The 27,296-nt window shown below is 49.6% G+C and overlaps 1 non-coding gene across 1 annotated transcript; it reads left to right on the top strand.

The window, feature by feature from the left end:
- Positions 1-18,621: 18,621 nt before the first annotated feature.
- Positions 18,622-27,296, top strand: LOC103630058 (uncharacterized). Its single transcript, XR_002263232.1, has 4 exons — positions 18,622-18,702; positions 26,277-26,376; positions 26,460-26,544; positions 26,630-27,296. It is a non-coding gene; the product is annotated as an uncharacterized protein (transcript).

The raw sequence follows: 27,296 nt of genomic DNA, 5'->3' as shown, positions 1-27,296 counted from the left end.
GGTCCAACCTTGCATTCTTATTTCTCCAAGAATCATTAGTCCACAAGCAGTTGTCATTAATTACCAAAACATCACCAAAGGGGCCTAGATGATTCACACTGGTCCAATGAATCCTCTCGGCTGGTCCAGTTGCTTTGGTCGTCGTAAGCCTTTGTCCTCGGGGAACCGTATTCCAAGTCCGTGGGTAAGATGGCCATGGCCCCATAGACTAGAAAAAACGACGAGAATCCCGTGGCCTGGCTCGGCGCCGTCCTCAGACTCCAAACCACCGAGGGTAGTTCTTTTATCCACCGCTTGCCGAACTTGTTGAGGTCGTTGTAGATCCTCGATTTTAGTCCCTGCAAAATCATACTGTTGCACGCTCCACCTGCCCATTTGTCATTGGGTGAGCTACGGCGGCCCAGTCCACACGGATGTGGTGGTCTTCGCAGAAGTCCAGGAACTTCCTCCTAGTGAACTGTGTGCCATTGTCGGTGATGATGGAGTTTGGGACCCTAAAGCGATGGATGATATTTGTGAAGAACGCCACCGCCTGCTCGGACCTGATGCTGGTTAAGGGTCGGACCTCGATCCACTTGGAGAATTTGTCGATGGCGACCAGCAGGTGCGTGAAGCCCTCGGGTGCCTTCTGCAAGGGACCGACGAGGTCCAGACCCCATACGACAAACGACCAAGTGATAGGTATTACCTGTAGGGCTTGAGCGGGCAGGTGCATCTGTCTCGCGTAGAATTGACACCCTTGGCAGGAGCGTACAATCCTAGTGGCATCGGCCACCGCGGTCGGCCAGTAGAAACCTTGTCGGAAAGCGTTTCCCACGAGGGTCCGAGGTGCTGCATGGTGACCGCAAGCCCCCGAGTGTATTTCTTGTAACAGCTCTTGTCCTTGGGCGACATATATGCATCGTTGGAGAATGCCCGAGGGGCTGCGATGGTACAACTGTTTTTCATCACCCAGTAAAACGAACGACTTGGCGCGCCGAGCCAGTCGCCGAGCTTCAGCCTTGTCGAGGGGCAGCTCTCCTTGGAGGAGATATTCCAGGTACGGGGTCTACCGGTTCAGGTTTGGCGCAACCCCATTCTACTCTCCCTCGACGTGCAGGGCCTCACCCTCGGCGGCCAGGGGTACCTCGGGCTGGGCCGAGGTCTCGTCGGGTTCGGGCGCGTCGTCGAGTTTCACGAATGGTTGATATATGTCCCTGGAGAAGACGTTCGGGGAACCGTCGTCCGCCCCGAGGCTATTTTTGCCAGCTCATCCGCGGTCTCGTTGTACCGTCGAGCAACATGGTTGAGTTCCAGCCCGTGGAACTTATCTTCCAAGCACCGAACTTCGTCGCAATAGGCCTCCATTTTTCGATCGCGGCAGTGGGAGTTCTTCATGACTTGGTCAATGACGAGTTGCGAGTCGCCCCGAGCGTCGAGGCGTCGAACCCCTAGCTCGACGGTGATGCGCAACCCATTCACCAAAGCCTCGTACTCGGCCACATTGTTTGATGCTGGGAAATGGAGGCGAATCATGTAGCGCACATGTTTTCCGAGGGGTGAGATGAAGAGCAAGCCAGCACCTGCCCCGGATTTCATGAGTGACCCGTCGAAGTACATGGTCCAAAGTTTGGCCTAGATTGGAGCTGTCGGCAATTGGGTGTCGACCCATTCTGCCAGGAAGTCTGCCAAGACTTGGGACTTTATGGCCTTCCGAGGGGCAAATGAAATTGTCTCGCCCATGAGTTCCACTGCCCATTTTGCTATCCTATCCGAGGCCTCTCGGCACTGGATGATCTCTCCCGGGGGGAAGGATGACACCACAGTCACCGGATGAGACTCGAAGTAGTGTCACAGTTTTCGTCGTGTTAGAATTACTGCGTACAGTAGCTTCTGGATTTGTGGGTAGCGGATCTTGGTCTCGGATAGCACCTCGCTGATGAAGTAGACCGGCCTTTGGACGAGCAGTGCATGCACTTCTTCTCGTCTCTCGACTACGATCGCGGCGCTGACCACTTGAGTGGTTGCGGCTACGTAGATCAAGAGGGCTTCTCCCGCAGCGGGGGGCACCAAGATGGGCGCATTAGTAAGGAGTGCCTTTAAGTTTCCGAGGGCTTCTTCGGCCTCGGGGGTCCAAGTGAAGCGCTCGTCCTTCCTTAAGAGGCGGTACAAGGGCAATTCTTTCTCGCCAAGGCGCGAGATGAAGCGGCTCAGAGCCGCAAGGCATCCCATGACCCTTTGTACTCCTTTTAAATCCTTGATGGGTCCCATGTTGGTGATGGCCGCGATTTTCTCCGGGTTGGCCTCGATGCCTCGCTCGGAGATGATGAACCCTAGGAGCATGCCTCGGGGGACTCCGAAGACACACTTCTCAGGATTGAGTTTCACGCCCTTTGCACGCAGGCACCCGAAAGTCACATCGAGGTCGGAGAGGAGGCCGGAGGCTTTTCTTGTCTTGACAACGATGTCATCGACGTAAGCCTCGACCGTTCTGCCGATGTACTCTCCGAACATGTGGTTCATGCACCTTTGGTAGGTTGCACCTGCATTCCTCAAGCCAAATGGCATAATAGTGTAACAATACATGCCAAAAGGCGTGATGAAAGAAGTCACGAGCTGGTCGGATTCTTTCATCTTGATTTGGTGATAGCTTGAATAGGCATCGAGGAAAGACAGGGTTTCGCACCCAGCAGTGGAGTCCACAATTTGATCGATGCGAGGCAGAGGGTAGGGAACTGTCGGGGACCATAATTAGGGGTACCCCCAAGACTCCTAATCTCAGCTGGTAACCCTCATCAGCACAAAGCTGCAAAGGCCTGATGGGCACGATTAAGGTCAAGGCTCAGTTCACTCAAGGGACACGATCTCGCCTCGCCCGAGCCTAGCCTCTGGCAAAGGCAGTCGACCCCGGAGGATTCACGTCTCGCCCGAGGCCCCCCTCAAGCAACGGACACACCTTCGGCTCGCCCGAGGCCCAGTCTTCGCAGAGAAGCAACCTTGGCCAGATCGCCATGCCAACCGACCGTATCGCAGGAGCATTTAATGCAAGGATTGCCTGACACCTTATCCTGACGCGCGCTCTTCAGTCGACAGAGCCGAAGTGACCGCAGTCACTTTGCCGCTCCACTGACCGACCTGACAAGAAAACAGCGCCACCTGCGTCGCTCCGACTGCTGTGCCACTCGACAGATTGAGGCTGACAGCAGCTAAGTCCAGCCTCGGGCGCCATAGGAAGCTCCGCCTCGCCCGACCCCAGGGCTCGGGCTCAACCTCAACGCTGGGCGACGGACTCCGCCTCGTCCGACCCCAGGGCTCGAACATAGCCTCGGCCTCGAAAGACGGTCTCTGCCTCGCCAGACCTAGGGCTCGGACTCAACCTCGACCTCGGAAGATGGACTCCGCCTCGCCCGACCTAGGGCTCAGACTCAGCCTCGACCTCGGAAGACAGACTCGACCTCGGAGGAGCCTCCGCCTCGCCCATCCTAGGGCTCGGATCGACCACGTCACAGGGGGGGGCCATCATTACCCTACCCCTAGCTAGCTCAGGCTACGGGGAACAAGACCGGCGTCCCATCTGGCTTGCCCCGGTAAACAAATAATGATGGCGCCCCACGTGCTCCATGACGACGGTGGCTCTTAGCCCCTTACGGAAGCAAGGAGACGTCAACAAGGATTCGACAGCCCCGACAGTTGTCCTTCCACAGGGCCCAAGCGCTCCTCCGACGGCCACGACATCACATGAACAGGGTGCCAAAACCTCTCCGACTGCCACGACGACACGTACTTAGGGCTCTAGATCCTCTCTGCTAGACACGTTAGCACACTGCTACACCCCCCATTGTACACCTGGACCCTCTCCTTACGCCTATAAAAGGAAGGTCCAGGGCTCCCGTACGAGAAGGTTGGCCGCGCGGGAGAACGGGCCGACGCATAAGGCTCTCCCATGCGAACGCTTGTAACCCCCTACTGCAAGCTCATCCATTCGCCCTGGGCGCATGACAACACGAAGGCCGCGGTTTCCCCTTACTGCTCTCCCCCCTTTGTGTACCGTCCCGCGCCGATCCATCCGGACTGGGACACGCAGCGACAATTTACTCGTCGGTCCAGGGACCTCCCGGGGTCGAAACGCCGACAGTTGGCGCGCCAGGTAGGGGCCTACTGCGTGTTGACGAACAGCTTCCCGTCAAGCTCTGGATGGGTAGTCTCCAGCAACCTTTCCAACCCGGGACGACGCTCCGTTTCGGGAGCCTTGAGTTCATGTCCCTCGACGGCAGCTACGACATGATACTCCTTCCTCCGCCGCGCGACAGCGACAATGGCGGCCGTCAGCCCGCCCGCCGGTGGCGGAATCAACGACGTCTTCCCCACATAGCGGAAGAACGACATTCGGGTTTGTCCCGTCACCTCCCCCACCGACGGAGGAGGAGGCGGGGCAACCATGGCCAAGCAGGAGGCGGCACCTCATCGGCTATCGAGCAAGTCGACGACGCCGGCGCCCCAGCGGGGGACACATCAGGCTTCGACCTTGCGTCTGAGATGAAGACGAGCGCCGTTTCCCCGCAACACGCCAACCCTAAGCAGACGAACGACGCCAACACGCTCGCGAAGGACTTGCTGGGCGTCGCCCTCGTACCTGAGGCAACGGTGCAGTCCGCCCCTGACGCGACTTCGTCACCGCCCATCGACCAAGAGGTACCGACCGATTCCCATCTCGTGCCTTTTGGATTCAGTTTCGACCCACCAAGCGACCCCGCTTCGGTGGACGCTTTCATAAAGGCATATCCGAACCTTTCGGGGTATCATATGTGGTCAACCTGGGACCGACTGACGACCGTCTCGACCTACGGACCCTTGGGTTCCGAGGAAGATGACGAGCCCGACTTTTTTTGGGATTTCTCCGGGCTCGGTAACCCCAGTGCCATGCAGGACTTCATGACCGCATGCGACTACTGCCTCTCCGGTTGTTCCGATGGTAGCCGCAACTTCGGCGACGAGGACTGCGGCCCAAGTCGTGAATGTTTCCACGTCGATCTAGGGGCGTCCCGGCGAAGGCAACCATCTTGGTATGTCGGAGAGCGGCGATCCCCCTAGGCCTGCGCCTCGCGTTGACATCCTTCGGGAGCTAGCTGTGGTCCCAGTCCCTGTGGGGGGTCAGGACGCACAGCTCGAGCAAATCCGCGAGATGCAGGCCAGGCTCGACGAGGGAGTAGGAACACTTGAACAGTTCCGGTGAAACATCGGGCAGGAGTGGGCAGATCAAGCTCCGGCCGGAAAAGCGCGTCATCTACCCCAAGGCATCCAGCACCGCGTTGCCGACGACGTCAGGGCAAGGCCGCCACCGGCTTCCAGTGGGGTCGGCCAGAACCTGGCTGCAGCAGCAATACTACTTCGCGCGATGCCGGAACCATCGACCACCGAAGGGCGGCATATCCAGGGAGAGCTCAAGAATCTCCTGGAAGATGCCGCGGTCCGACGGGCTGAAAGCTCTGCCTCCCGAAGGCAGGGGTACCCCTCGGAGCATCGTGCCGCGACTTCCCGATTTGTGCGGGAAGCCTCGGTCCACACCAGGCGCACGCGCAACACGGCGCCTGCGGCCCCGGGTCGCCTCGGCAACGAGCACCACCACCGCAACCGTCGAGCCCACCTCGATGAGAGGGTGCGCCGAGGCTACCACCCCAGGCGTGGGGGACGCTACGACAGCGGGGAGGATCGGAGCCCCTCGCCCAAACCACCCGGTCCACAGGCTTTCAGCCGGGCCATACGACGGGCGCCGTTCCTGACCCGGTTTCGAACCCCGACTACCAAGAGAGGGAATGAGGCCTATATTATCTTGCACCGGGGTGCTCGTAGTAGGGGTTACAAGCATCGCGAGAGAGAGAGAGAGTGAGAGTGAGTGCGAGAGAGGGAGAGAGAGAGAGAGTTTGGCCTTGAGGTGAGCTGTCTGAGCTAGCCTCCTCCGTGTCTCTCCTACTCTGCCTGCCTCTCTTTGCTCGTCTCCTCCACGCGTGTCTCCGTCCGTGCGTCCGTCACGTCCGTCGCGTGCCTTACGAAGGCCCTGGACATCCCCTTTTATAGATACAAGGAGATGGCCCAGCTATACAATGGGGGTGTAGTTATGTGCTAACGTGGCTGGCGGAGAAGTGCCTTGAGCTCTGTATACGTGCTAACGTGGCCGTCCGAGAAGTGCCTTGAGCCCTGTAGCTGGCGGTGCGGCATGGGCCCTGCTGACGTTTCCTTGCTTCCGTAAGGAGCTGAGAGCCATCGACGTCATGGTAGCACGCGGGGAACCATCATTACCTGCTATCGGAGTAGTTTGATGTGACTCCGGTCTTGTTCCTTCGTAGCAAGGGGTGGCTAGCTAGCGGTAGGGTAATGATGTATCCCCTGTAGCGTAGTCAGTCCGAGGCCGAGGTCGGGCGAGGCGGAGACTTCTCCTGAGGCCGAGGCCTGGGGTCGGGCGAGGACGTGACTCCTCCCGAGGCTGAGGCCGAGGCCCATGGTCGGGCGAGGCGGAGCTCCCTATTGCGCCCGAGGCTGAACTCGGGGGAGGTCGTGACTCAGCTTTACCCTGGTGGTTGGCACAGTAGTCGGAACGGGGTGAATAGCGCTGTTTTCCTATCAGAATGGTCAGTGAAAGGGCGAAGTGACTGCGGTCACTTCGACCTTTCCGACTGAGGCACGCGTGTCAGGATAAGGTGTCAGGCAATCCCCGCATTAAATGTGCATGTGATATGGTCGGTTGGTAAGGCGATTTGGCCGAGGTCGCTGCACGACAAGGTTTGCCCAAGCTGGGCGTCGGACGAGCCGAGGGTGCGCCCACTGCCTGAGGAGGCCCTCGGGCGAGGCGTGAATCCGTCCGGGACTACTGTTCCCGCCCAAGGCTGAGGCTGGGCTCGGATGAGGTCGCGTCCCTTGGTAGACGAGGCCCTGACTTGAATCGTGCTTATCGGTTTGTTCTGAAGATGTTTTCCAGTCGTGTTTAGGAGCATTGGGGTACCCCTAATTATGGTACCCAACAACACCATTGCAGGGTTCCAGTACTATACCTTCACTACCTGTAAACTTGGAGTCAGATGCTGAACATAGTGTGCAGGATATAAATAGTCCTGTAAAGAATGCAGCTCCTGTTAACAAAGCAAAGAAAACCAAGGAACAAAACTTTACTGCTCCTGAAGACCTTCTCCTTTGCACTACTTGGTTGCAAATTAGCAGTGATCCTATGGTGCACATGGTCAAAGGAAGAAGGGCTTTGGGCACGAATAGAAAAAAGGTACAACGAACAAAGGGGGGACTTCCCTTGTAGACTAAATTGAGCACTTAGTAGTAGATGGGACAAGATTCGAGCAGATGTGAGTAAGTTCTCAGGCTACTACGCAAGAGTTCTAAGAGAGAAACAAAGTGGCTTAACTGACAACGACAAGGTTAGCCATATCGTAAACAATGTTGTAAATATTGTACTTACTTCCATTGTTAAAATGTGGTCATAATATTCTAATTGAACAAACCATTTTTGCATACTTCGAAGGCGGCTTCCTTGTTTGCACACGAAGAGAACAAACCATTCCATTTTATGCATTGCTGGCATAAACCGAAGAGGGAACCCAAATGGGAGAGCATCTGTCAAGGAAGTTAATTCCAAGGAATACATGGGAAATCAATTAGATCTTCTGGTACTCCATCAGCTGGTGGACATGATTGTGATAGTGGTTCTGCTGGTTTGATAGGAAAACGCCCTCTTGGTCGTGATTCTAGTAAATCTGAGAGAAAGAAAGTTGCGACATCATCGTCGACGGAGAGTACTAAGCCGCCGACATGATTTAATAGAAAAACAAATTCAGCGCTATATGGAAAAAGGTGACAAGAAAGATAAGTGCACTGAACAAGACAGGGAGCTAGAGACAAAGAGGTTGGAATTGGAAGCTAAAAAAATAAGCATTCGTGAAAGAGAATTGAAACTTCAAGAACTCCAGTCGGCTAAAGAACGATTGCAAATGCTGCAGTCCACAATGAAGACGAAGTGGATCCTGAAGTATGGAGTATGATGAAGGAGCACAAAAAACGCTTGCAGCAGTTAATTTTTAGTTTTGAGTAAAATTTGAGTTCTCTGCCATGCCGTACTATTGCTGCCCAAAAACTGTTCGAAATTTGTGTTCTAAGTTATTTGTGTTATTTGTTTTATCAAACATTATAAAGTTGTTGTAACCATAAGTGTTGCATGAGATGTTGTAACGTTTGTACTTCTGAATAATGGACTCGTTTGTGCAAAGACCTATCATTATGTTATGTTATTTGGTTACCTGCTGTTGACAAGTTCAGTTTTGGTGGTTCCTGTATAGGGTGACCTAGAAATTCTGATTGACTATGTCCATGAACACACGTCATCGGCTAGGAATTTGTAGAATTACATTATGTAATTAAACATGCATAACATCGACATTACATACTTAATTAAACTTATTGAATTGAAGATCCACATACGTACTTATAAAACATATGGATTCACATGCTTCCACGTCTAGCCCACAAATGCTCTACAAGATCATTTTGGAGTGTCGATGACCTATCTTGGCGACGAAGATCAAAGTGGTTGATAACCCATTCTGAACGTCCTTCTTGAATTAGTTGCGATGGTCAATACCTGAAGTGTTGTCTCCGAAATCTGTATTTGCAGCAAACTCACCTTCGTCTTCGATAATCATGTTGTGCATGATGATGCATGCGGTTATTATCTCCGTTAAACGATTATGATCCCAACCGTACGCTGGACCACGCAGGACCACCCACCGTGCTTGAAGAACAACAAATGCGCGCTCAATATCCTTTCTGCAACTTTCCTACATTTCTGTGAAATATACTTTCTTTTCCTCATAAGGGTGTCGAATTGCTTTGACAAAGTTGGCCAGTTCGGGTAAATGCCATCAGCAAGGTAATATCTGAAGTTATAAGGATGACCGTTGATTGTGTAATTGACGGGGGGCATTCGACCAGTTGTCATGGGGTCAAATACTGGTGATCGGTGAAGCACGTTTACGTCATTATTAGTCCCAGGCATGCCAAAAAATGCATGCCAAATCCATAGTCATACGTTGCCTACTCATACGGAACCTATAAAATGTATTAGGTTCATTATGAAGACAATGCTAATGTAAGAACATATGCACAAATGTTTCAACTTCGTACATTCGACGAAACATGTGGGGTGGATACACTGGGTTCGGGCCGAAGTAGTGATGGTGGATGAGGTTTTCTCCAGCAAAATGATCCCTGTGAATGATGTAGCGAGGTATACCGGAACGTCGTCGGAGAATGCGTTTGTCCTCAATGTTGAGCGTAAGAAGAGTGACAAGCATAAGTGTGTCGTTGTCACTATCACTCGAATCGGAATCATCATCCCTATGGAAATGAGACATATCGAACAAATGTCTAACTAGATGAAGTTGTGTTGGAGTTTGGCACATTTTGGAGGACAAAGTGTGCATATATATAGGCGAGATGAATCTGGCTTGTGGGGCAAGCTCGTGGCTTGTACTGGAAACCAACCGTGGTTTCGTTGGTACGATTGGTCGGAGTATGCTTGCAACGTAAGCTAGTTTGAATTATGACGTCGCAATGTATCATGAAATGTTGTACGACACACAATTCGGACGATTTGTATGCCATTAATAATTAAATTGTAACTAAATTGTTTTGTTAATACGTTGTGCATAAATTGTAAACAAATAAAAAAATTTAAAAAATTTAATTACGACAGAAATACAAGTCAGACGAGTCAAAATGAAAAAAGAAAAATAGAAAATGAAGCTAGTTATGTGGAAATGTATATTTAATGTGTAGAGGGATACATAGGGGAATTTATAGGGGGGACGATTGCGGGATGAGTGAATATAGGGGAGAGAATCTTGCTGACGTGGCTGCATAGTAACATTTAGGGGGAAAAAATTTAGGAAACACCGCTGCGGACAGTCTGAGACCTCCTCTACGCGCCACAGAAGAAGATGATAGTATAGGGACACACTAGATTTAGGCAGAGCAAGACGACCCCCTTTCCTCAGAGCACGTGCACAGTAGTAATTATTGGTTGAGAAAAAAACAAGAATATATTAATAATAGGTAAGAAAATAAATTTTTATGGTTGTAGTGATGACATAGAGTGAGAATTTAGGGGTAACTGTCGCGAGCGGAAGAAAATTAGAAGATAGAATTTGGATGACGTGGCTGCATAGTGCGGTATAGAGAAAACTTTAGAAGATAACGTTACAAATAGTCTAAGCTGTCTACAACGCCTTCTGCCAGCCGCCCTCTCCTACCAATGTAGAAGTTTAATGTCCATCCAGCGCTGCAACGCTACACACTACGACGTCCTCTTCGCGGCTGTGGCAGGTACGAGCATGCCAACGCTACACACTACGACGTCCTCTTCGCGGCTTGTGCATACAATGACTTGTCAGTAGCGAAAAAATTAGTATTGGACGATGAATAGATTTGAAAAATAATATTTTATAGTTAGGTGGGCCGTATAGAGAGAATTTAGGAAGAATTTAGAGGAAACCACTCTGAAAAAGAAAAAAATAGATGATAAAATCTGGATGACACGACTACATAATGCGGTATAGGGAAAGATTTAAAGAATAATGACGTAGATAGTGTTAGATTATCTCTAGTAGTTTATCTCTACTTTTCAAACATTACTGTCTACATAATGCAAAACAGTAATTATAAATAAACTTTAGGTGAACTCTTATATAAAGTGGGCACTCCAAGGTCGCTCGTGCGCGCACACGGTTGCCCCGTTTTTTTTCTTGCACTTGCCGCATTTCCCCAAAATAATTTTGCCACGGGAAAGCGAGGAAGAGCTCGAGGGGACAAGCGTGGGAGAAGGGTGTTGAGAAACCCTAATGAAGGGTTATGTGGGCAAATACCGAATATAGCCCTGAGGGCTATCGCGTCTCTATATATAGAACCTGTACCCCTCATATGGAATAGAGAAGAGAAAGAGGCCAGAGGCCCAACCCTATACATTGTGTCTCGTGTGTTACTCTGTCGTGCTTCTGGGAAGGGAGACGGGTTCTCTACAGCTTCTCGCGCCTCTACTGCTGACGGGAGGGAAGGGAGCGGATCTGGTGATCCGTGGTAACGTAGTTCTCAACACGTTATCAGCACGCTCTACCTCGATGTTGCTGCGAGATCAGATCTGCATCAACTCTCCGTCAAACCGGCAGGTCTCCGGCCTAGCCGAACTGTCCTACGCGACAGGCTTCGATTCCCCTCTACGCAGTCGAGCGGTATGTTTAAGTTGGATATATTATTCTTGATCTATCGATATGCATGTATTGTGATCCATGCGCCATGAACTTGTCGTCGCTGTCGTTGTGCTATGTTCGCTCCGAGCCACACCCACGCCAGAAGCGTCCGCGTCGGAGCCTCGCCGGGAGACGTGCCTACGCCAAAGTCGCGCCTGGTTGAGACCGTGCTTGGCCGGAGGGGCTGCACCAGCACCCGGGTTGGGCTGTAGTACGCCAGCACGAGTAGCGGTAGGCCGCTTCGCCGTGGTCGAACTCGGTGGCCTGGAGCCTCTGGTCCACAGCGCCCAGCAGCGCGCCGCGGCCGTGCACCTGCGCATGCTCAACTCCGGGCAACAACCAAACGTCTCGCGGCCACAACACTCGCATGCAAACATGGCACGGAACGCTTGCTGTTGCCCGTGCAAAGATGGTCTGTGGTGCGCCGCGCACAGACACAGAGCCGCCTGGCGGCTAGTGGTGGTGCCCAGTAGAGAAGTGGAGCCCTGTGCCGTGGCAGGGTCCACTGCATGCACGCCAGAGAAAGAGCTGTGCCATGGGAGTCGCGCTCGTCTGTGAACAGAAAAGAAATGGTCAGCGTGCGTGGAGTGTGATCCGATTAAAACGGTAAAAACCGCTGAGGGATTAAAAAAACCACTCTGCTACCGTAGTCGAAGGAACACAGTGGCGTGCATGTGGCCTAGGCGCTTAGCAATACAATTCATGCCACACTTTCATTATTTTTTTTATTCATTTATTAATTTATTTGTGAAAAAAAAACATGTGGCCAATAGCCTCGGTAATATCTGATGTTGCGGATTCTACATTAATTAATTATTTCCTGTGATAAATAATTAGTAGAAAAATACATGTTTAAATATGGGGAAATAGTCTTTTACACCTGATGTGTAATGTTTATATGTTAGTTATGGTATTTATTTTTTTCTGCCTTTATTTCCCGTAGTAAATAATTAGCAGAAAATTATTAAAATACATGTGAAGGCTATGTTACGTATTTTGTGTTGTGTTGAGCTTTTGGACTCACGTCGAGTGATTAAATTGAATAGTGGGTACTCGGACACACCGATCAGACAACATTGTTAATCGGCTGAGTTATGACATTAGCTGAGCATTGACTGTGCCCTGGCAACACGACACAATATTGTGTCGTACGAACTTGGCTGCGTCATGTGATTGCTATGTCACACTCTCGTTTAATCGGACCGCTCCCGTTGAGTTGGACCGTCATCGCCGAGTCGCGTATTTTTCGCATGCCCTGCAGACACTGTATGTCTGCCATGATCATTGAGCCACAATTGCGCCTGTTGCGCACGTTGCGTGGACTTATCGTGTACCCTGATTACTGAGCCATAATTGTGCCTGTTGCGCTTATTACGAAGGCTTGCTATACGGTCGTAGCCCTGATGGCCGCACACGCATTGACGTCAGATACGCTAGAGCTTGTACTCGCATGGATTGTGGTGGGTTGTTCAGGCCCCTAAAGTCACATTATACGTAACCTTCGTAAACAATTTTGTTTGTCTCTATATTTTATTTGACTGTGTTGTGTGGCATCATATATTTATTTATATTGCCAAGTGGCCATAACAACTATATCAAGCTATATAGTGCTTGGAAATCTGGGAAATTAAATTGAAATATAAATGAAACACAGATAAGATAATTCTCTCATCTTTCCTCATGCATAAAGTTTTACCCGAAGTAAACCGAAGATATATAATATAATGCATGAAAGCCCTTTTGGCATAGAAGACATCACAAATTGGGATTTTATTAGTAAGCAATAAGACCTTACCAAATGATTTAAGGCTATAAATCTCAGTTATACATTGCTCAACCAGATGTTGACACTCTTTGTCGTTGAACGACATGAAGCGAACTTTGAGATAAATGGCTAGTACCCTAGCAACACGAAGTTACGAGTACATCGAAAGGTTATTCTGAGAATTTTTTCACTATGTTGGTGTGAAAACCATAGTGTGTTCCCGTCGAACCACTTTACTCGTTCTATCTAGGACCTCTATGCTTGTGTCGCATACATCTCTCGGAATTGTAAATACTTATAGTCACAGAATTGACTCGGGATAGTCCTTTGACAATTTGGTATACACTGTAAGCTAAATGGTAAAGGTCGGTCCTGAATGGACACATACCTGGGGTTTATGTAGCCGAACTACACTGAATTCCACCCTTTGGCATGCTTACCATTATCTACCTTCGATCTACCAAAAGTGAGAAGAGTAGACAAATAACTATGAAATCCCACATCACAACAGAGCTTGAAGCTAAATTAGACATTAACATATTCTTGGTCCTCGGAGCCAGAAGAGTCATATGTCTTGACCACTAGACTACTAGTGATGATAATTTGTGATAGAAATATGAAGATCTTATGGAGACCTGTTGTATCCTCTCTACTCCTGATGATTTCTTCGTATGAGAGCAGTACTATCTGTTGTTGAAGATGGATCCTGGGCGGATACCAGTCTTGTTTCGTTCTTGCCAAGCAGTTATCATCATTTGCTTCATCAAAAGCTAGTTATATGGTGATTTTTCCTAGATAAAAAAATGAACTCTTGGCCTTGTCTGTTCTATTCTAAAGCTTCTCTTTTTGCCGAACAATGAAGAGATCGAAATAATGCTTTATAGAACAAGTTGGTATATAATATGAGGAGATATATTTGTCCTGCTGGCAACACCATAAAGAATTGGCTATTGTTATAAGTTCTCTCTCAAAATTATTATACCTAAAAATGTTGCATACATTGATACCCAATTTCATATCGGTATGAGTAATTGGGTAAACCATGGGCAATAATAAAACGAGCTGGACTATACATCTCTGCATATAAAAATTTCTGCTTGGCAGCATTGGCCTGATGCCATGCACTTTACCACCATTATATACGCACATATTCTCCTATGTGCTTGAAAGCACAATGCAACCAGTGAATGTCCTTGTGAGCGCTAGACCCTGATGGTCATTTTAGTTGTTGATCTGAAGTCAACTACTAGCTCCAAACGACGAATGGTGTGCATGAGCCTCTGAGGGACCCTTATGCATAAAATATTGTTGCGTATATGAGTCTAAATCTTAATGATTGACTGTGCATTTGGTAATAATAACAATAAGTTTGCAGAATTGTAACCATGAAGCAACTTGTTGTTGCGAGTCTCGCTGGATGTTGAGACTAACCCTTCATGTGAAGGACAAACATGTAGTATTCATGCCACTACATTAATCTAAGTCCAATGCTCACTGCATAAAACCCCTATCTGTAATGTGCGTAAGATTTCCCAAATAAATCACCACATAGCATACATTGGCCACAACTGGCTGATTGTGGTTGGGGATTTTATCTGTATGCTTTTAGAACATCTCGGCATTAGGGGGAGGAATGCCCATATAGTATAATGCCTCAATATTCTATTAAACGCACAAAAGCCAAACTGAACCTGTCGTTCGGTGTGTACTCCTGTGTATATGGAGTTTGCCAGAAATCGTTGAGGAGTAACCATATTGGTTTGAATGCTTCTACCTGATGTAGATGTGGATATACCCGGGATTAATATCATATCCACATTTGACTTATTGGCATTTGATCTATTCTCGGGGACGCCTGCGAATATGATCCATTGGCCTTAGTCAAAGCATATGTTCTGATTGCATATTCACGTGGTCTGTAATAACTCTCCTCCGATGAACTTGCCCGACTGGTGATTTGCCTCACGAAGAGGTTCATCTTGATGATGAAATTCCTAGCAATGTGCGCAATATCATTGTGCTGGGAATACGGAACAATGAATCTTTCGTTTTGGGAAATAACGGAGATCATTATTAAATGTGGGAGACAAATATGTCGACACCTATATTGCCTCTCTAGATTGCAAATGGATCCAAAACAAAGTCCTAGGCATGAGTGCTTTAAGCTCTCTTATCGGGTCATTGATAAATGCAATTGAAGCTGAACCAATAATCGCAAAATGAAAGTCGCGAGCTTGAAGTTCGGACATTTATGGGCACTATTGAAATAATGTGTGGTGAATGTGATGGTTCAAGTGGTCTTGTGAGAGACCCATCCCACATATGTGTTGAATAAACACTGTTCCGCTATGTAATATATCTGGCAAATGGCATGAATTAAAATATGCAGTTAATAGGATTCTGAAGATCCGTCATGAGATCCTAGGAGGACTCATATATTTGAATTATAAATATGCAACATATAAATCTCATACCGAATAATACATTCCTGATGAATGATCACTCTCCTATGTAGGGAGAATATCTCGTAGTTGAGACTATCGTTCCCAGATGGAACCTATCCAGAAGAAACAAAGTCTGTATTGAACACCAAAGTTTGATAATCCCTATAAAGGGATAAAGACCCGTACAAACCCGAAAAGGAATAAGATGAGGTACTAAAGGACTTGAAGTTCACCGAATAAGCACATGTGCATTCCATGAGTTTTACTCATGGTAATTTCCACTAGATGTGGAATTACGGTATCCTCTAAAGCCCTGATGGCAGAAACCTATAAGGTTTAGGTGTTACTGGCAAAATATCCCCATTGTGCCAGAATGACAGACTATAACGATGTATCTGATCGATGAAAAATCCCTGATGGATTACGATCTTAGATGGACTTTTGTGACACAATCATAGATGTTGCAATGGATGAACGCCTCGAGCGATGTGTCATATTTAGAATATGTACTATTGCAACTATATTATCCCCTAAGTCCTATTGAAGGACATGTTATTTGCTTTGCAAAACTATGTATAAATTGTGGTGTAAGATAGAAAATGATAGCACCCCAACCTCATCCATTCTCGTTATTCCAGATGAACAATGAGATATATATCTTGAAGAATATGCTTGAGTTATGAGGGATAACGACTTTGACATATGTCATCGTCAGGGGGAGCGAATGCTTATATTGATCACAATCGTGTGACAATAAATGTCATATTCTATGCCCTGAAGGCGTCAGCTTGATGATCTATATGTGAACCTTTATGGAAGTTTCTATCAAATATGTAGATCTGGTCGATCGAACACCACTAGTTGAAGTGGCTTATTTATGTTGATACGTGCACTTACCTCATGTATCCTAGAAGTGAGTTGAGGTGAAGTTTCTGAAATAATCTTTGCAAGGATATGCAATCTGTTTGCTAAATCTATATGTGCATATACTTCCAGAAGAAAATATTTTGCCATATTGATACAGTTTTGCAAGGATCAGGGGGAGCACATTTCTAAAGTTAGCCTTTGTAGAAGATTCGGTAGAATCTAGATCCCAGAGGATCGAAATCTGTCCCGATGACAGCTGTTGTACTCTTTTTCCCTTGGTGAGTTTTCTTGAAGTTTCTCACATGAGGTTTTTAACGAGGCAACAAAGTGCAAATGCAATTTGTATCACCATGCACTCTTTCTCCATATTTTTCCCACTAGGTTTTTTGGAGTTTTAACGAGGCATGTGTTGGTAGCGGTATTCGCCCAAGGGGGAGTGTTGAGAAACCCTAATGAAGGGTTATGTGGGCAAATACCGAATATAGCCCTGAGGGCTATCGCGTCTCTATATATAGAACCTGTACCCCTCATATGGAATAGAGAAGAGAAAGAGGCCAGAGGCCCAACCCTATACATTGTGTCTCGTGTGTTACTCTGTCGTGCTTCTGGGAAGGGAGACGGGTTCTCTACAGCTTCTCGCGCCTCTACTGCTGACGGGAGGGAAGTGAGCGGATCTGGTGATCCGTGGTAACGTAGTTCTCAACAAAGGGAACGCCAACGTCGCCAAGTGCAGCTGCAAAGCGAGAGCGAAGGAGAGAGAGAGAGCGAGCCCGTGCGACCTTGATTTGCTTGCTCGTGAATGGTGGCTTAGGATTTTGCCACCTTCCATCTCCCGCTTCTAGCCACCGTCTCGGCTCCAGAAGATGTCGAAGGATGGGGCGGCGTTGGGCTTGGTCATGATGGCGGGGGGTGACGCCAGTGGGAGTGACCCGGAGGTGCACGCGAATATGCAGGTGAGCTCTCCCGCTTGGTTGGTCTTGGTAGAAGTTCTGGAAGCTTTTGGTGGCGAGTTAGTGCGGTGGATACAACCTGCGGCTGTTTTGCGGCTTGGCCGCCTTTTCTTCGTTTTGCGGTTTGCGCGCGGGCCTGTCGTGGCTATTGTGCTTCCTTTTGCTGCGCAGTTGGAGGACACGGAAACTTCTAGAACTCCGTGCGGTTGCTGCTGCATTACCGGCAATCTTGGTTTTCTGTTAATGTTTTGTGGGGGGTCGCGAGGAACAGCGGGTGGCCTGGGTGGCGTATGGGTTGAGGATTTCGAATTGGCCCAGAGCTGCTGGGTAGGGGCGATGTTTTGTTTTTGTATGATTTAAGTCTGAGAAACCGTGATTCCTTGATAATCAGCATGTGCAGATTATTGCTAGCAACTCTGAGTACATGCAATTACTCCTTGTCATTCACAGAGCTTTGGTTAGATTCGATTTTGCCATCCCGACATGGCTTCAATAATGACAGTAGAAAGCAATGGCAGTACAAACTCTCCCTAACCCCCGTAATTCGTCTTCTCGTTTGTTCTAAACTTTGTTTTCTTTTTAAATTTTAAATAAAATTTTCAGTAGGGTCCTCCCCTCCTGTTCTATCAAAAAAAAACTCTGAGTACATGCCTTCTGGGCTACCTGACTTGCGTGAATTTGGAAGAGGTGCGGGTTGGATTTTTTTTTTGTTATTTTGGAGTTCAGCGAATTTATTGACTGACCAGTGAAGCAAAGATGAAACCCGCTCCTTCTATGGAAATGTATGTCTGATGGTAGTACCGACATACCATGCGTTTTTAGTGCCCCTTTTGAGGATTGAAGACATTTAACTTGCCTGGGGATGGGATATCCTGCATATGAATTGTAGATATACTTGATGTTGTTGGACTGTCAGCTTTTGCTAATTTGTGTTTATTAAGAACAATATTTTGTAAACAATCTAGAATAGGGAATTTAGACCAGCCTGCTGGCCACCGTGAGAAGATTGTATCGATCTATTGTTTTGTGTTCTACTTCGTTTAATTTTAAATTATGCATCTATGAACGAACCCCTATGCCATCTAAACTTCGTATCAACCAAATATTGCCAGTGCTGAGTAGTTACTAACCACCAATTGCAATGTCTTACCTGCACTAAGTAACCTAGGATGGATATTTGAATTATCCTTCTCATATAAGGCGTATGTTATCTTTATATATTTGCAAAGTCACACTTATGCAAGATAAACCTCTTTTTAACTGTTGGTCTACTTACTGTGTCTGTTCATTTTGTGATGTTTCAAAACAATGTCCAGCGTGTCAAAGTATATCGTTTAACCAATGACGGGCAGTGGGATGATCAGGGAACGGGCCACATAACAATTGACTATATTGAGGTATGGTCAACTCTTGACTCATATCTTCTGGAAACATCCTCTAAAATGATAACTGCAATATTTGTCTCATACTGAGGTATTGGTAAATTAGTCTCTGATGGTATTCTATTTTTAGCTTCCACTGTCATTTGATGATGTAAACATTGCTTCACATATCTAACTGGATTTGGTTTCCTCAACCTTCTCTGTTTTATATTTTCCATTTGAGTGGTATGTATTCTGCTAAGTCCTTTATGCCATGGTCATCATGCTATTTCTTTTTCTCAGAAAAAGATCATCATCATCATATTTTCTAATTTGACCAAACACAATGGATTTTTTTTTGCATAATTTTTGGGCCATCATATTGGCTCCGTTGAAGCTTATTATATGTTTAGATCTGATTTCGAAATGCTGCTTATGGCATTGCCCTGTTATGTGCTTTGGTTTGCGTATAGTTCTTTATATTATTATTCCCTTCGGACACAAATAATGATATTGATGTTCAAGACAACACTACAATCTCCAAATTGACTACTTATTTCTATTAGATTACGTCTGTACTATAGACTTATAACCTAATGTACTTTCAAGACTGTTAGAGTAACTGTTAGTGTATGTGTTAGTGTATACCTCTATTGTAATGGGCATTGGCCCACCTAACTCTAATATATCAATGCATTCCCAACCCTTATTAGGGTTTTCCTCATCCAACGTGGTATCTAGCCGAAAAATTCTACCTTCCCCTCCCTCCCCCTCTCACCTGAGCGCCGCCACCTCCCTCCTCATGGCGGGCCCCTCCTCCCCTCGCTAGTGGTTGGCTGTGGTGGCCGGCACTGTGTCCCTGACACTCTTTCCCCCTCTGGCGCCGCCCCACCGTCCGCCCTCACGTCCTTCGGAGCCGTGCTCTCTGCCGGCGTCACACCACCGCCGCCGGACGTCCCTCCCTTTGCCGACATCACGCCACCGCCACTGAGCCTGCCTCCCCCTGTCGGCGTCGACCACCGCTGGCGAGCGCGCCTCCTCCGACCGGTGCCGTGCCGCCATCGCACACCGTAGGCCGCATGTCTCTCCCCTAGCGCGCCTCCCTCTGTCGGCACCGCGCAGCTGTTCCTAGGCCCCTCCCCCTTCCCTACTGCAGCGCCGACGGGCTTCTCCACTCCTCGCCTACGGTGCTCTCCGACCCCACTGCCTGCGCTCGCGTGGCCCTCTCTCCGCCGCTGGCTCTCCCCCATGGCTAGAGCCGCCTACACGACGCCCCCCTCTGTGCTCGCGGCGGACTCCCTGAGTCCTACGCCCCTAGCATCGATAGTGGCACCCCTTCCCCTTTCTTGGCGCCCGATGCCCATTCCCTGGCTGGCGCAACCCCCTGCAGATGTGACGCCGACGACTCCATCCCCTACCTTTCATTAGCGTGGCGCAGACCCTACCTCATCGCCGCCGTCGGCGTCGCCTCGGCCACCGCTGACCCCCTGTTCCTGTGTCACGCTGGCCCCCCCCTCTGTCGCCCATGGCTAGGGCTGGGCACTTTTAGACCGAAAACTGATCAACGAACTGAACCGAACCGAACCGAAATATCGTTTTTTTAGTTGTTTGGTTCGGTGTCGGTTCTCAAATTTTACGAACCGAAGGGTTCAGCTTGACTTCGGTTTATATGTGCTGGAAACCGATATACCGAGGAACCGATTAGGACTATTGTCTGTTGTGCGTGTTTAACTTCTGAGCAGCCCATATAGCTTACAGGCCCATTAAACAATTCCAAGTCACAGATTCGCAGGCCTTATGCCCTCACGACAAGCTCATGGCACGAAGCCAACCTTATCCCTTCCCTGTTTGTCCCTATACTGAGAACCCGGGCAAGATGCAGAAACAACAACAACAACGAAGACAACAAGCAGCAGAGGTACGAAGACCCAAAACTTTGGTACAAACCGAACACCGAACCGATCAAACTGAAGCCGAAATCCTCGGTTGTTCATATTTGTTTCCACCGATCAGTTCCTATTTCTTCCAAACCGAAGTTCTACTGCACCGAAGAACCGAACCGAACTGTCGGTTAAAACTGATTGCCCACCCCTACCCATGGCTGCACCGCCCTGCGTCGACACAAAGCATTTACCGCCCCTATGCGCCGCCTCCTCTGTCGCGTCGGCCCCCTGCGTGGCATCCTCTCTCTAGGGCCAGCACACCGCCCGAAGCCATATGTGGACGCGTCACACTCCACGACGAAGGACTTGGCGAAGTCCGGTAATGCCAGTATAGGGGCCGACGTCACTGCCCCTTTGAGGGCGTGAAAGGCTGCTGCGTCGTCGTCGTTCCACATGAACCCCTCCTTTTTCAAGAGTGCGGTGAGGGGTGCTGCGATAACGCCGTAGTTGTGGACGAATTTCCTGTAGTAGCCTGCTAGGCCGAGGAAACCGCGCACAGCACGCGCGGAGCGGAGCTGTGGCTGGTCGTGGATGGCCTGGACCTTGGCGGGATCCATAGCAACGCCCATCGCGGAGATGATATGGCCGCGGTAGATGACAGAGTCGACGCCGAACGGGCACTTGGACCTCTTCACAAAGAGGCGGTGTTGGCGAAGTATGGTGAGGACGACGCGGAGGTGTCGAAGGTGGTTCGCCCAGCTCGTGCTGTAAATCAAAATGTCGTCAAAGAAAACAAGCACGAACCGACGGAGGTAGGCGCGCAACACGTCGTTCATGAGCGCTTGGAAAGTCGCTGGGGCGTTGCACAACCCAAACGACATAACCAAGAACTCGTAGAGGTCGTCGTGGGTGCGGAACGTTGTCTTGTGGACGTCCTCCGGCCGCATTCGTACCTGGTGGTATCCCGACCGTAGGTCGAGCTTGGTGGAGAAGCACGCGCCATGGAGCTTGTCCAGGAGCTCGTTGACGACTGGGATGGGGAACACATCCTTGATGGTGAGGGCGTTCAGTGAGTGGTAGTCGACGCAGAAACGCCACGAGCCGTCGGCCTTCTTGACGAGGAGGACCAGCGAGGAGAACAGCGAGTCGCTGCGACTACGACGAACGATCCCTTGTGCGAGCATGGCGGCGCACTGTCGCTCCAGCTTGTCCTTGTGGGCCGCTGGGTACTGGTACGAGCAGACTGCCACAGGAGGAATGCCCGGCTTGAGGATGATGTTGTGGTCGCGGTCGTGCGGCGGAGGCAAGCCCGAGGGTTCGGCAAGATATTTCTAAAGGTGACCAGTAACTCGTCGAGAAGGGATGCGCTGGCCGTTGCGGTGTGGAGCCATGGTGCGCCGGCGGAGGGCACACCAACCCAGCAGAAGCTGCGCCCCCGGAACTGGAACGACATGGTATGCTCGGCGAAGTCCTAGACAATCGGCCCGAGGGTGGCCATCCACTAGGTCCCAAGCACGAGATCGTAACCTGCGAGGGGCATGGCAAAGAGGTCGATGTCGAAGTCAATGCCGTCGATGGTGACCGACGCGTTTCGGAGGACGCCGGGGTAGGCGACTTTCTCGTCATTAGCCACGGTCGCTGTGAGATGTGGCTTGACTGGACAGCCAGCTCGGTACGCTGTGCAGCGCTCTCGACCATGAAGTTGTGGGTGGACCCACTGTCGGGGAGGGCGACGAACGTGGTACCGCCCAGCGACACGATGATCTGCATCGTCTCGCATAGCGGCACGCCAGCCATCGCGTGCAGGGAAAAGACCGGCACCTCGGTGTCCGGTTCGTCGCCTGCTGCTGTGTTGTCGGTGTCAGTGATCTCCATGTTGTCAATGTAGAAGAGCCACCGACAGACACGATTGTGCCCACACGTGTACTTCTCATTGTAGTTGTAGGAGAGGCCCAAGCGGCGACGCTCTTCCTGCTCTGCCTAGGACAAGCGCTTTACCTGACGTTTGTCCACCGTGACCGAGGGGGTGGCTGCCTTGTCGGCCGTGGGTGTCATTAGGGCGAGGCGTGGTGCTGGCGACCCCAGCAGGCCACGTTCATGGGCCCTGGCTGGCACCGACGTGTACTGCTCCCGAAGTTCCAGTTGCCTCGCCAAGCTCATGGCAACTGCTAGCGACTGGGGTTGTGGATGTGGATGTCGTAACTGAGTGGTGGACCGAGTCCTCCGGTGAAGAGCTGCACCCGCTGCCGTTCCTCCAGCGACCCAACGCGCGGTAGAAGGGCATGGAAACGGTCCTGGTACTCCATGTCCGTGCCCGTGCGTTGGCACTCGGTGAGCTCGAACAGTGGGTCGGATCGCAGCGGTGGCCCAAAGCGCACGTTGAGGACGAAGCACACGTTGAGGAGGTCGACGAATTGGCGCTAGGACGGAGTGCCGTCGTCTTGCTGGACTTGGATATACCACATCTGGGTGTCGTCCTCCAGATTGTACGACACCGTCTAGACCTTCTCCTCCTCTAGGATTCGCTGTTGATGGAAATCCGACTCGCATCGATTTGTAAAATTAGCGGGCGGACTTGCCATCATACCGAGGTAAATCCAGTTTCTGAAAATCGTGGAGGTCGATCGGTGTGGTGTTCGCCGGTGGCCGCCTTGCTGCTGGAGGATGAGAAGCGATCGGAGGTCAGGGCCTAGATGGCCTTGACGTTGGCTTCTACGGTCGCCTGCAGGGCCTTGACGGTCTCGATGAGTGCCTCGAGGTCATCCCCCATGGCGCTGGCGCAGGAGGACGCAGGTGACGATGGTGGCGCGACAGATGGGTGTGGTGAATGTGTGGCTGTGGATGGTGGTGAGGAGGATCTCCGGGACAGGTTGTTAAGTGCCTCTACACCCAACGACGCAGGATCGCGACTACGTAACTCGTAGCCGCGGTCCAGTCCTCACCGCGATGTTTTACTCCTCTGATGGTGGCTTAACGAGAGCAGGAGAGAAGTTTAGATGGGAAATTCTTCATTGATTCTATAGTGCTGGTTACAAGAATAAATAGCCCCTAGGCTTCAACCGCCACTCCTTTTCTTAAGGAGATAAGTGCCGGTTGGTTACAAGGATAAGCAACCAAAGACCCTAACAGCCACTCCTATTCTTAATGAAATAGATAAGAAGCCAATCTAATCTTTTCTTTCCTAATCTTATCCACTCTCAGTGGCTTCCTGCGCCCGCCTAGCGCGCTCAACAGCGCGACGCACATCTCGTGCTCGCCGACGCTTGGTATAGTGGTGCCCCCACATGACATTTATTTGCTTTCTTGCCCCATCTCTTTCCTCTTGTGTTGCCCCACCCTATGCCCTTGCCACTGCTGCCACTGCCTCCACTTGGCATCGCCGTCTTGGTCACCCGGACCACGACATCCTGTCTAGACTCTCGTCCAACTCGGCCATTCCCTTCCCCCATGGCCATGCTACCTTGCTTGCCATGTTTTTTAGTTTGGTCATCACACTCGCTTATCTTACACCTCTTCCATGTCCTGCACAGCTGTCCCCTTTGATCTCATCCATTGTGACCTTTGGGCCTCCTTGATATCGAGCCTCTCCGGTAACCAGTACTATTTTGTGATCCTGGTTGACTTCTCTCATTACCTCTGGACTTTTCCCATCCCTCATAAGTCTGACACATTCCCCACCCTCTCTCACATCTTTGCTTGGGTGTTGACTCGTTTCGGTTGCACCATTCGAGCTGTTCAGTGTGACAACAGGTGGGAGTTCGACAACTCCATGTCTTATGCCTTCTTCCTCTCGCGCGACGTGCAACTGCGGATGTCCTAGCCCTACACCTCTCCTCAGAACGGCAAGGCCGAACACATGATTTGCACCATCACCAATCTCATTCGCACCCTCCAGTTTCAAGCCTCCCTTTCTGTTTCTTACTGGATTGAGGCCCTCCATAATCCACACGCCACTTACCTCCTGAACCGCCTCCCCTCCAAGGCGGTCAATCATCCCATTCCTTTCTTTGCCCTCTTTGGAGTGGACTACAACGAGACCTTCAGCCCCGTCAAGTTCGCCATTGTTCGGACCGTGCTCTCCCTTGCCCTCTCTTGGGACTGGGTGGTCCACCAGCAGGACGTTAAGAATGTCTTCCTACACGGTACTCCGACCGAGACGCTGCACGACATCCAGCCCGCCGGCTTCGTCAATTCCGCTCGCCCTGAGTCTGCTCTATAAGTTGAACCGCTCTATGTATGGTCACAAGCAGGCACCACAGGCTTGGTACAGTCGCTTCGCCTCCTACTTGGTCTCCCTCGGGTCGAGGCCAAATCAGACATGTCCCTGTTCATCCATCGGCACGACGACGACACCGTCTACCTCATCCTCTATGTTGACGATATCGTGCTCATGACGTCCAGTGTTGCCTCCTCTAGCACACGATCGTCGCCCTTCAGCGCGAGTTCGCGATGAAGGACTTGGGTCTGCTCCACCATTTCCTCGAGGTCATCGTGGAGCGGCGCCCCCAGGGCCTTTTCCTTCACCAACGCAAATACGTCTTTGACATCCTGGAGCGGGCAGGCATGTACGATTGCAAGCCCTGCTCCACGCTTATCGGCACTCAAGCAAAGCTCTCCGCCACTGTCGCTGCCTAGGTCAACGACACGACGGCCTACCAGAGCCTCACCGGGGGCTCTCTAGTACCTCACGTTCACCAGGACCGACATCGCCTACACGGTCTAGCTGGTCTTCACATGCATACGGTGCAGGAGCCCCACCTCACCACTCTCAAGCGGACCCTTCTCTATCTTTGCGCCCCCTCGACTTTTGGCCTCCTTTGGCCCTCTTCGACTTTTGAGCTGGCGGTCTACATCGACGCTGATTGGGTTGACCGCCCTGACATGCGCCGATCCACATCCGGGTACGCCGTTTTTCTCACCGCCAACCTCGTCTCCTGGTCCTTGAAGCAGCAACCCGTCGTCTCTCGCTCCAGCGCTGAGGCCGAGTATTGTGCTGTGGCAAATGGCGTGGCTGAGGCTTTCTGGCTCTGTCAGCTTCTTCATGAGCTTCATAGCCTCCTCGCGCGCGCCACCCTCGTCTACTGTGACGTCAATGCGGTCTACCTCTCAACCAATCCCGTGCAGTATTAGCGCACCAAGCACGTGGAGATCGACCTCCACTTCGTCCACGAGCGTGTCGCTGTCGTTGATGTCAGTGTCCTCGTCGCGATCACTTCGCAGTTTGTCGACATCTTTACCAAGGAGCTTCCTTCCACCATTTTCACCAAGTTCTGGTCCAGTCTCAACATCTATACATGATAGAGTTGTGATTGCGAGGGGTGTTAGCGTAACTGTTAGTGTATACCTCTATTGTAATGGGCGTTGACCCACCTAACTCTAATATATCTATGCATTCCCAACCCTGATTAGGGTTATTTTTTCCTCATTTAACAAAGACAAATTTACACATACAACCTTATTTTGAAACTACATATTGTAAAACATATTGGTAGTCAAAGGTTCAAAAGTTTGTCTGAAACTATAATTATTTGTGATTCAACAAAGTGAAAAAAAGTGAAAAGGACTTTAGCAAAAAAAGTAAGAGATAAAGCAATTTCCTAGGATGATTATGTACAATACTATTGACAACTAGCCATAGCGCATTACATTTTTTTATATAGTGGCTCAATTTTTGAATCATTGCGATTGTTCTTGGGGTTTAGCTTTTCAATTTTTTTTCTCATCTAGGGGTCAAGAGAAATTGCTCTGGCTGTCGTGGATGAGGTGGATAATGACACACTACTACTTCACCATCTTACTTCAGATAATATCTACAAGAGACAAGAACGTAAGATGGTGTTCTATTCTTTTAATTCTGGACATTTTTCATCGCCCTGATAGACTAATGCACATGTCCATTTTTGTTGGTAGAAACACTTATCTCATTGAAGGATCCTGAAAAAGCACTAGATTTACTGCTGAGCTTTCAAGAAGCTAAAGGATGCTTACATATATGGTGACTCAGTGATTAATGGATATTGCTGTGCCCTGTGCCTCCTTATATGCTTACACATGTCTTTACATTATGGTAATTTATGCAGGCAGAGCTTAACTTCCTTACAGCAAAAGCTACAGTCTGGTGACCCTGGCTGTGAGTTTGCTAAACATACTGTGTATTTTTTTAATCTTCTGTTCCCTAGTGTGCTCTTTTTTTTCCAAGTTTTTCCATGTCCAACATTTGAATTGTTAGAAGTTTCTAGTGGTTCATTGTGACATGGTACCGAAGTTTGGTAACTAGTTGTGGGCGGATCTAGAACCTTCTCATGCCTTGGGCCGAGCCTACTTATTTTCGCTCTTTCCTTTCATCTTGATCATTTCGGGCTGGGAGCAAATGGAGTTACATGAGCCATGCTTCGGGCCACGGCTTGGGTGGCCCATGTTGTAGATCCTCCCCTGCATGTACTTGCACATTGCTTTGCACTAATTTCAGATCAAAGTGATTTAACAATCCATATTTGTTTGCTTCATTTGTTATTAATTTATTTAATGGCCTTGATAAAGTTGTTTGATTCTGATCAGGAACAATGCCCAAAGGTTCAAATACAAAATTCTGATTATCTGACAGTCGATGCCTTAATGTTCTTAAATTCTTATTCCTCTGTTTGGCTTTGTGATGGTTTTATCAAAAGTATTTTGTTCCCAGCTGTAGATCAAGCTATTAGTTGGAAGTATCTTTTCTGGATCTGTAACTGCAAAATTCTTTTTCTG

This window comes from Zea mays, chromosome 6 (genome assembly GCF_902167145.1).
Source record: "Zea mays cultivar B73 chromosome 6, Zm-B73-REFERENCE-NAM-5.0, whole genome shotgun sequence".
Classification (NCBI taxonomy): Eukaryota; Viridiplantae; Streptophyta; class Magnoliopsida; order Poales; family Poaceae; genus Zea; species Zea mays.
Note: the sequence above shows the minus strand (reverse complement) of the source record. Positions and strands in the feature narration are given on the sequence as shown.